We start from the raw sequence: 10,156 nt of genomic DNA, 5'->3' as shown, positions 1-10,156 counted from the left end.
CCTGAACCTTGACAGCAACCTCATGCATACTTGCTGCCAAGAGCTTCTACCTCTCGTTTTCTGTGTTTGGCTCGAGCCCCATCGAGCCACCCTGCACCAACTCATGACCAGCCCCTCTAGGGACCCTCATGCACCCTTAGAACCCATAGGACTCAGCTCCAAGCTTGAAACCGAAGCCCCACTTCAGCACAAGCATGGTCGAGAAACCCACCTAGACTAGGACTCCATGTTTTCTTGCTTAGCCACTTGACCACCGAACCAGGCCTTGAACCAACCCCTTGTGCACCTTCTTAGGACCCTAAGGACCTAACCTATACCAGCCCAGACCCCCTGGCCGAGCCCACAAGCCTGCACCAGCTGCTGAACCTGTGCTGTTCTCTCCTTGAAGCTCACGGGTGGAGTCCTAGCTTGCTAGGACTCCTTCCCAGCCTCTTGTCTCGAGTCCTAGCTTGGCTAGGACTCTTCCCTGACCCCTCATGTGACTCTACCCCAGCCCTGGTCCAACCGAAACCCAAGCCAAGCAACAAGTTCACAAAACCGAACACTTAGACACAAAAACGTGCAACTGGGTCCAGCTTGTTTCTATTTTGATTGCAGTGTTTTTCGTGTGTTCTAAGGTCCCTAAACTCGCTTAAAACTTGCCCCTTAACCTCCTAATTCATGGCAGCCCCATTAACAACATGAAAACATGATTTTGGAACCACAATTCAAGAGTTTAATACACATGTAAGTATAGTTACGAAAATATCAAGTTGTGTGTCTTGTTTTCTTTCAAAACATGTTCAAATAAATATTATGGTGTGATAGATGGTTGAAGGAAAGAAATATGGCGTGCCTTTGCGTATTTTACGCACGAAAACGAAGCGACGATGCGAAGAACGGCGACGTACACCTTGGCCGAATTTTCCCTTGAACTAACAAAGCTTTTTCCCTTGATTTTGAAACTTTTTCTTGTTATAATTTTGTGCGTGCCGTGAGTTGTGTTTGAGGGGAGAGTTTGAAAGATTTGGGGTAGGGGAGGCGTGAGTTTATGATTAGATTAGGGGTAATTTTGAGTTTAAATAATAATTAAACACTAAAAAAAAGGTTTAGGCCCATTAAGAAAATTTAATTAGGCCCAATAGTGTTCAATAAAAATACTAAAAATTATTTTGTTTAGAAAAGTTTGTGAATTTATTAGTCGGGTTGTTAAAACATTTGAATTTTTGTTGAAAAACCAACACCGATGAAATTTACGTCCCGACGTATAAAATCATCTCAAAACTCCTTATTTTCAAAAATATGAAAAAGCATCAACCACATTTTAAATAATTTAAAAAATTATTTAATAAAAATATTTTCCATTTTCCAGCCCTCGGTCTCCGTTCCTCGATCGCAACTCGAATATCCTTTAAAAAAATACATTTTTTATGCAATCATTTATAAAAATATAATTTAAACATGTAAATATGCACAACATAATTAATTCATGCAATTAAAACATTTAATTAAAATACAAGAGAATTTAATAATTTGCATGCATGTGGTTTGCGTGGACCTTTAAATTTTCGGGGTGTTACAGATATAGCCTTTCTCCAGTAAATCCTGTAGCTGTTCCTTGAGTTCTTTCAACTCTGTTGGAGCTAAACGATATGGTGCTCTAGAAATAGGATTCGTCCCTGGTATCAATTCAATGCTAAGATCTATTTCCCTTTGAGGCGGAAAACCTAGAATCTCATCAGGAAATATATCTGGAAAATCCTTGACAACGGGAATGTCTGAAACTTTCAATCGTTCTTCCCGTGTTGCATCAAGAGCATAGATCAAAAATCTTTCATTGCGGATTGACAACAACCTGAACATTTCCATTGCAGATACTAATGGAATTCGAGACTGTGAATCATAACCATAAAAATTCCATTTGCTGCCATAATACGGTCGAAATCTGACAACTCTATGGAAACAATCCACAGTGGCTCTATAATTCGTCAACACATCCATACCCAGAGTTTGTTTGCGATACACGATGTGTTTCATGTATCTATGCTGCGGAAGTACGAGCCCGATCCTTCTCATGTCTTGAGGAATGATGAGGTGGAGTTAGATAGTTCTCTTAGCTATGTTGAGCATCCAGAGCAAATTTTTAATCGCAAAGAGAAGCAACTGAGGAATATGACGATTCCACTGGTTATGGTGCAGTGGAGTAGACATGGGAGAGAAGAAGGTACATGGGAATTAGAGGCTAAGATGCGTCAGGAATGGCCTCATTTGTTTGAACAAGTAATAAATTATTCCATGTATTCTGATTTTCCTATGTGCTATCAGTGGTAATTGTTTATAAATCACTTCTGTACAAATGTTGTGTATGCTAGATTTCGAGGACGAAATCTTTTCTTAGTAAGGGAGAATGTGAGAGTCCAGCCCAAACAAGAAGCCCAGCCCATGTTTTTTTTATTATTATTAAGCAAATAAGATAATTAAGCAAATAAGAAAAGAAGTTTCTCTCTCCTCGTCTTCATCTTCTCGACCGAAAGCTGCATATTTCTTCTTTTTCAATTTCGAAATTCTTTTCATCGATTGTGGCCGTTTTGATCATCCAAAAATTAAAGTAAATATATTTTCGGATAGCTCTCGTCATAAGCTACACATTGATACTCATTTTGCACAGAAATCTCACGATACTTTTCGAGCCCGTCGGAAACCGTCGCTCGTTTTCACCCAAATTTGTGAGGAAACTCTCGGTTTAAGTTTCCTAGAGCTTTACTTCGAAGCCTTGAGGTATTTAGGGTTTCGAAATTTTGGGTATTTTGAATAATTCGAATTCCAACAATTGATATATGTTGTATTATTGATTGTAGGTGAATTATTGAGTCGATTCGAGGTATTTATCGACTTTTTCAGAATATAGTTAACTGAATTTTGAATTTTCAGATTTATAAATTGGGATATTTCGACTTTTGAGCTGTACATGCGCTAGTCGGACACCGTTAAGATGTTGTGATTTGAAATTATAAGTTCTGGAAATTTAANTCAAATAATAGAAAAATAAATTGAACTTGATATGAAATGTATTATTTGCCACATGATTGGATTATTCGGGAAATCCTTAAGAAATTTCAGTGGTAAATTAGGATATTTCAGTTGATNAAGATATTTTGTGGTAAATTAAAGTCAGTTGAGGTACGTACGAACTATTTTCAATACGATGTCTATTATGACGTGAGATGACGTTGAGTATTTTGTAATGAGTTGTGGAGTGTTTTATGTGCTAATGTGATTACGTGATTGCATTCATGCATTTATTTGAGTTGATCTTATTAGTGCATAGAATTTCGAGCCTTGACTCCGTTGATTGCTATTATTATTGATCTATCGAGTGGTTGCGTCATCGATGAAGCGGGTGGGTAGGATTAGCACTCTTGATGACTTGCATGAGGGCTGAGCGGGTAGCTCCCGTACCCTCGATGCTACGTGCATGGATGAGTGGCGACTTGATGTTGCGTTGCTACGTTCCTGGCACGGGTGGCCACTGTTACTGTTGTTGCTGCGATTCATTTGGACTCCGATTGGTATCCGTTATCGGTTGTTACCTTTCACGCATTGCATTGCATCGCATTTTACTTGATTTTATTTTATGTCAGTTATATTTGTCGTAATATTACTGGTTCGTTGTACTGGGGCCCGACCCCTCGTTTCTTTTTATGCTGTGGTTGTTTTTGATGCCATAGCAGGTTATCCAGGAGGATTTGACGCGTCTGGTAGACCGTCAGGTAGTGGTGCCCAGTCGTCGAGTCATGGTTGAGAGTTCCCATATATATATATATATATATATATATTATGGAGTCATACATTTACCGGGGAGATGCCCCGTGTACCTGTACTGTTATTTTTCAATGTTTTGAATTTATAGTTGTGTGATCGAGCCTTGCCGTCTCTGCATGTGTTTAGTCCTGGCCAGTGCGGCTATAGGTTGTGAATTGTTGTTATGACTTTATTTCGAGTATATAAATATTATTTGTGATGTTTTGTTTTTTTGGGATGTCCTATTTACGAATAGGTCATGCTGAAAGGCCCTGGAAATGGCTGCTGAATAGGACCTCTGGGAGGTGGGTAACTAAACTGCTGAAATGATTGGGTAGGAGCATATGGTCTAAAGACTGGTCCACGGGGAACTTGACGAAACTGTTGTGGCTGGAACTGCTGTCTCCCTGCATTAGGACATACCCTGGCGTAATGTCCAACCTGACCACAAATATGACAAGTCCCCTGAACTCCTACACATTGGTAACTAAAATGTCGACCACCACATCGGTCACAATGCACAGTGCTAGACGATCCAACAGAACATCCCCCTCGTGCACTGCCTGAACTGGAGAAGCTGAATTGAGACTTCTTCTTGAATTGCTTTCACAGCTGAAATCGCCGTCTTCCGCCGCTCAAAACTAAAAATTGATTGAGGGGTTTTGTTCCTTATATCGTAAGCTGTCTTTTGATACCACTTTGGCAAATTTTCGAGAACCCCCTGTTTTTCTGCATAATTCCGGTTATCTTCTCCGGCGAGTTTGCCGCCTGTTGCCGGTCAGCTCCGGTTTAGGCTCGATTTTAGTCACTGCTCTTGGAAGTACAAGCTGTATCGGTACGAATTTTTGTCATGTAAATTTAATTCAATTTCGACTCAAATATTGTATCATTATTGATTAATTATTGGGTTATTGTTGTAGGCTCCGGAATTGTGCGAGTTGGAGGTAAAAGAATATTCTGCGACAATTAAAATAAAAATTATTGATTTTACGCATGTTAGTCGAATATTGGAATTTTAGGAATTTAAAATGCCTAAATAGTTGAATTTGGATTTTTATTTGAATTTAAATGGTTGTAGAATTTTAGATGATAATAAGATCATTTAAATTAATATTCAGGTGAATTATCTGAGTTGACATTTCCAGGACTTTCTTGAGGATTTAAGATATTTTGTGGTAAATTAAAGTCCAGTTGAGGTACGTACAAAATGTTTTCATTACGATGTCTATATGATGTGAAATGACGTTAAGTACTTTGTAATGAGTTTTGACGTGCCTTATGTGCTTCTGTGAATATGTGATTGCATTCATGTATTTATTTGTGTTGATACTATTCGTGCATAGCATTTCGAGCCTTGACTCCTTTGATTACTATTGATATTGATATTGATCTATCGAGTTGTTGCATCATCGATGGAGCGAGTGGGTAGAATTAGCACTCCTGATGACTTGCATGAGGGCTGAGCAGGTAGCTCCCGTACCCTCGATGCTACGTGCATGGATGAGTGACGACTTGATGTTGCGTTGCTACGTTCCTGGCACGGGTGGCCACTGTTACTGTTGTTGATGCGATTCATTTGGACTCCGTTTGGTATCCGTTATCGGTTGTTACCTTTCACGCATTGCATCGCATTTTACTTGATTTTATTTCATGTCAGTTATATTTGTCGTAATATTACTGGTTCGTCGTACTGGGGCCCGACCCCTCGTTTTTTTTTTATGTTGAGGTTGTTTTTGATGCCATAGCTGGTTATCCAAGAGGATTTGACGCGTCTGGTANTATACATAGTCATACATTTACCGGGGAGATTCTCATCAAAAACTGCTTATAGATTTCTCTCGAATGACGACCCATGTGCAGTAAACTAACCCGATGAATCAGTTAGGTCTCCAGATACATGACAATTTTTTTTTAAAATATATATGACAAACTTAATTGAAAAGAATAGAATGATTAACGTATTTTATTTTTCTTACAAGACCTCTGGTTTAGTTAGTAAGTACTGGAGATACTACAATTGGAAAGCTTATCATTTCCAATATATCTCCAGGATTTATCACTTAAAAACGTCCAGGGTTAACATTTTTGTGTTTCCGTGTCCTATGTTCTTTCCTAGAAAAACTGGTGTAGTCAGGGAATCTTCTTGAATGACACCGACCTTGTGCTTAGAATCCTTTAGACAACACTGTCTTTATATTAACTATTTAAAAGAAGTAAGTGTTCAGATTTATTATGACCTAATATCTTGGTGTTAAAGTCATTCTAGAGTGATTTGGTTTCTCCTCTTCTTTTTTGTTTGGCATTGTTTCTTCATTTGGTCTGTGTCTTTCATGCTTTCTATGTTAGAACATATCTGGCTCTAATATCCATCTCAAATTTATCGATAACATCTCCAACTCATTTGGAAATGGATTATTTAATTTTTTTTATGGCTACAACTCGAGTAATTCAAGCAGTGAGTATGATGTGCTAGTTATTGTTTACTTAATTATTAATAGTCTCGATTCTTGTTTTCATCTGTTTTGCATGTCAATATGTGTTCAATCTGTGTGTCTCCAGCTTTCCTACTATGTTTCTTTTCCACTTCCATGTCATTATTGTGACTTTTGATTCACTTTCTGTCTTTTTGGGTTTGCTCTGTGTTTATATATTTGATTTTTTCAATCAACTTCATAGATTGTACGACCTATCAGTATATATAGGTCCTTGATGCCGTATATTTTGCAATTGCAGTATGCTTGTCAGCATTTGCTCAGTTTTATATTTCGGTATGGCCGATATAAGGAGGCTTGCCTGTTGTTTTTCCCTTTCAATTCTGTTCCTACTCCACCTCGGCCATTCCCTGGTTGCGAACTTCATCTTCTTCCTCTCAACGACCAGATCCTTTAATAACTGAGTATGGAATGATCGATGATTTATTTGATCTGTGCATTGATTATGGTACCATTCCTGCCCTAGAGGATGTGATATCATCGAGGATTTCCATGCCACAAGATCAGTCCGTGAATCAGCACACTTCCATTTATTTGAGATAAATTTTATTAAAAATTTACATCAACACTGTCTGCGGAAGGCCTAGCCCAGTTTCTGACATACGTATGACTTCTAACTTGAAAGGAGCCATTGACTGTAAGGAATTAACATAATGATTGATAGATGCCCATCTGGGACATGCATTTCACAGTCGAGCTTATTCTTTTGTACCTGTAAATTAGTTTTTTTGTTCAATGAAGCATTTGTTGACTTAGTTTTCCAGTTTGAAGATCACAATGTGATTTACATTTATGTTGGAATCTTCAGAGTTATAACCACATCACTCAGTGGAATAAAACAGAAATAGGGCCTAGAAGTATCTAAGCAATAGATAGAGATTATTCTTTGTTAAAGAAGTGTTGAACTGTGTAACGACACTAGGAGCACCATATTACTTTCGATTGTTTGAATTTTATAGCTGTAAGAGGTTCCTTATTCTTTTGACTGCCTGGGATGGGCTTTTTTAGCATACTGTATGTCCGTCAAAATTAATTCTAAAATTGCTACTTCTGTAAACCCTCGTGAGACATTATTCGTTAAATGTCTCCTTCCAGAAATTCAGATTACAGATATCCTCTCTCTTTCTAGATACCTATTTAATGAGTATGGTAGCATGCTTAGGTTTCTCTCTCTTTGATATGATTCTTAAGTGACAGTCATATAAGATTTTGTATAGGTTTGTATTTAGGTTACTAATTGTCAGCAGTATTTAGGTGATAAAAAAGGACCATTTTGCTGCTGGGATTTTCTGTATTCAGTTGTTTATGAACTCTGCTTCTCAAGAGGAAGCTTTAAAGCACCTGGAACATGCTACCATATTTATAGCCAGGTCTTCCTTGTTATTTACTTGGTATTATTTTCTCCAATTGATTAATAACTTTTGCAAAAAAAACTACTGTTACTGCTAAGACTGGGGTCCATGGAGGAATCAGCCAGCACATTGTACTATGGTAGCTTTTTTTTGAAGATGGTATATTTGTGTTTTGAAAGTTCTATATTTGCATGTTATATTCAATATTCATTTCTAAGGGCTGACAGCAGATGCATTGAGCACAAACTTGGCATGATTGTTAAAAGTAGGAGAATAAAAAATGAATTATTTTTTCCATGGAAATCGTGGGAATTGAGCACAATATTTTTTATGAATATGGTTCAAATTAATGTCTCCAAATTTATTTAGTTCTTTTTGGCTCTTGATGTGTTAATGATCGGGAGCAGAAGTTTTTGGTCTTCTATAACTGAAGTGCTGACTCTCATGATCTTATCTTTTAACTGTTTTAAGTGCATCATATTTCTAGCCTCTCATACCTAAAGTAATCTGGAAAGGTATCAAAAATTGTGATAGGGTAGCAATAAATAAACAGGAAAAAGACTCCCTGGAAAACAGTAGTGAGTGTAGAAAAAGTATGGTTACTTCAAACTCTTCACTTGGCTATGGTTGTATTTGTGAAGTTCAAAATCCCAAAACGAAATTGTTCTTGGTTTTCTTATGTAGACTGAATTTCATCTTGTCTATGTTTAAATTCAACGAATATTCAATGTTTTTTTATGCCTCGGTACATCGTAATGAAGGTTATTTCAAGATTGAGACGCATCTGGAAAGTACATATAAAATTAGACATTTGACTCCTTAGAAAATTTGATGTAGAATCATAACATAACTCATGACATGCTCCTAGTACAAAAATTTTAAGCTGACAACTTTTTTTCTCGTTCTCATGTTTCTTCATTTTCATATTTCAATCTTTTTTTGGTGTAGAAGCATTTTGATGAAGTGTTTTCAGCAATACAGAGTGGGTGATTCTACAAAACTTGTAACCAAAGGTATTCAGGGAAAAACTGCTTCAGAGAAGCTTGCTGAAGAAGGATTGGTCAAATTCTCTTGCGAATTGCGATTCGGGTAATAATATGGAATGATATGAAGTCACTAAGTGGAAGGAATCATATCACTTGCTAGAGAAAAGAAATGAGCAAGGCACAGATCATTCTGATGAACTTATTGGATGCTTGTTCTTTAACCATGCCACTACGTCATCTTGATTGTGAATATCCATAACTTTCATCTGTACCCTGTTTGGAAATAATTGTCATTTATTAGATTCTTGTCTACATCGCTCTGTAGACTTTGTGATGTCAACATTCATGGGAAAATGTTTTGGTTATATCATTTTAAAGCTTAGTTGTCTTAAAATTTCTTTTTGCATGTGCATTTCTTTTGACCCCTCGACCAAAATGTTAGCATTTTCAGTTATCAATTTTCTCGGAACGAAAAAATATCTAGATTTGATATCAGCTTTGAATATTATGGATTGGTTTCAAGTATCTGGTGACTGTTGGTAACATGTTTTAGTTTTGCGAAGACATTTAACATACAATTGTCCTTAAATTATTTGATTGTCATCTTCCCTTTCATCTGAATCTTTGTTTGAGGCTGTGCATTTCATAATGCAAGTTTAACTTGCATTTTTCCATGTCAACTAAGATAACCTTTTTAACTCGTGGCGACATAGATGGATGTCGTGAGATGCTTCAGTGATGTAGAAGGTCAACAATGGAAACACTCTCTTTTCGGGATTCCAAATGTGCCTGAAACGTTCAGGTTTCGTGATTTTATATTTTTGCTGCTCAATAATTCTCCATCTGTCACCGAAGTACCACTCGTTGATATTTAAACATGCCTTATCGAATTTGGGATGAAAGTTTAACAACCTTATGTTTTAATTATTTCAGTATAAGTCCCTTGACATAGCTCAAAGTCAAGATGAAATCATTTTGTCGAAGTCAAATCATATGATGGGTTATACACGTCAATACAGATTTTAAACCCATTTCCTTTTTCTTAAAAGAAAGCTTCCAAATGGTTCTATGCACCTATTTCTTTCCCTTGTTCTGACAAATGATTGATAGTTCTACATTGAAGAATAAATTTCAATTTTATTTCAGGAGCCCAGATAAGGTTGCGAATGGCTGAGACCCAAATATTATTCTGCATCTGTCGAATTTATTGACGATGTTATACAGTTAAAATGGGAAAGTTAAAGAAAATCTACCGCACTCGTTTTCGCACTTGTACTTTTATTCGATAGATTGAATATTAGCATTGTTGGTCTCTTGAATTGAGATCAAAAGTCTTTTTCTCCTACTGAAGTCTTGATCCAATTGTCTTTCCCTTCGCCTTCATTTTTTGTCGATGCAATGAGCCAATATGTATGATGTATGTACATGCAGGAGAAGATGTGAAATAGCAGACACTCTTGGTGAGGAAAAAATTGACTCGGCTTTCCAAGTAATATGTGAATTTAATCTTCTAGGTATTTATCATGCTATGTCAAGTATGGGCCGC

At 37.1% G+C, this 10,156-nt stretch overlaps 1 long non-coding RNA gene across 1 annotated transcript; it reads left to right on the top strand.

The window, feature by feature from the left end:
• The first annotated feature begins 4,389 nt into the window (after positions 1–4,389).
• On the top strand, positions 4,390–5,491 carry LOC140980095 (uncharacterized). The gene is made up of 3 exons (XR_012175877.1): positions 4,390–4,615; positions 4,701–4,724; positions 4,899–5,491. It is a non-coding gene; the product is annotated as an uncharacterized lncRNA (long non-coding RNA).
• The last annotated feature ends 4,665 nt before the right edge of the window (positions 5,492–10,156 follow it).

The sequence above is a fragment of the Primulina huaijiensis genome, chromosome 7 (genome assembly GCF_012295235.1).
Source record: "Primulina huaijiensis isolate GDHJ02 chromosome 7, ASM1229523v2, whole genome shotgun sequence".
NCBI classification, from domain to species: Eukaryota; Viridiplantae; Streptophyta; class Magnoliopsida; order Lamiales; family Gesneriaceae; genus Primulina; species Primulina huaijiensis.
The sequence above is the reverse complement of the archived record's forward strand: the minus strand, read 5'-3'. Positions and strand labels throughout refer to the sequence as shown.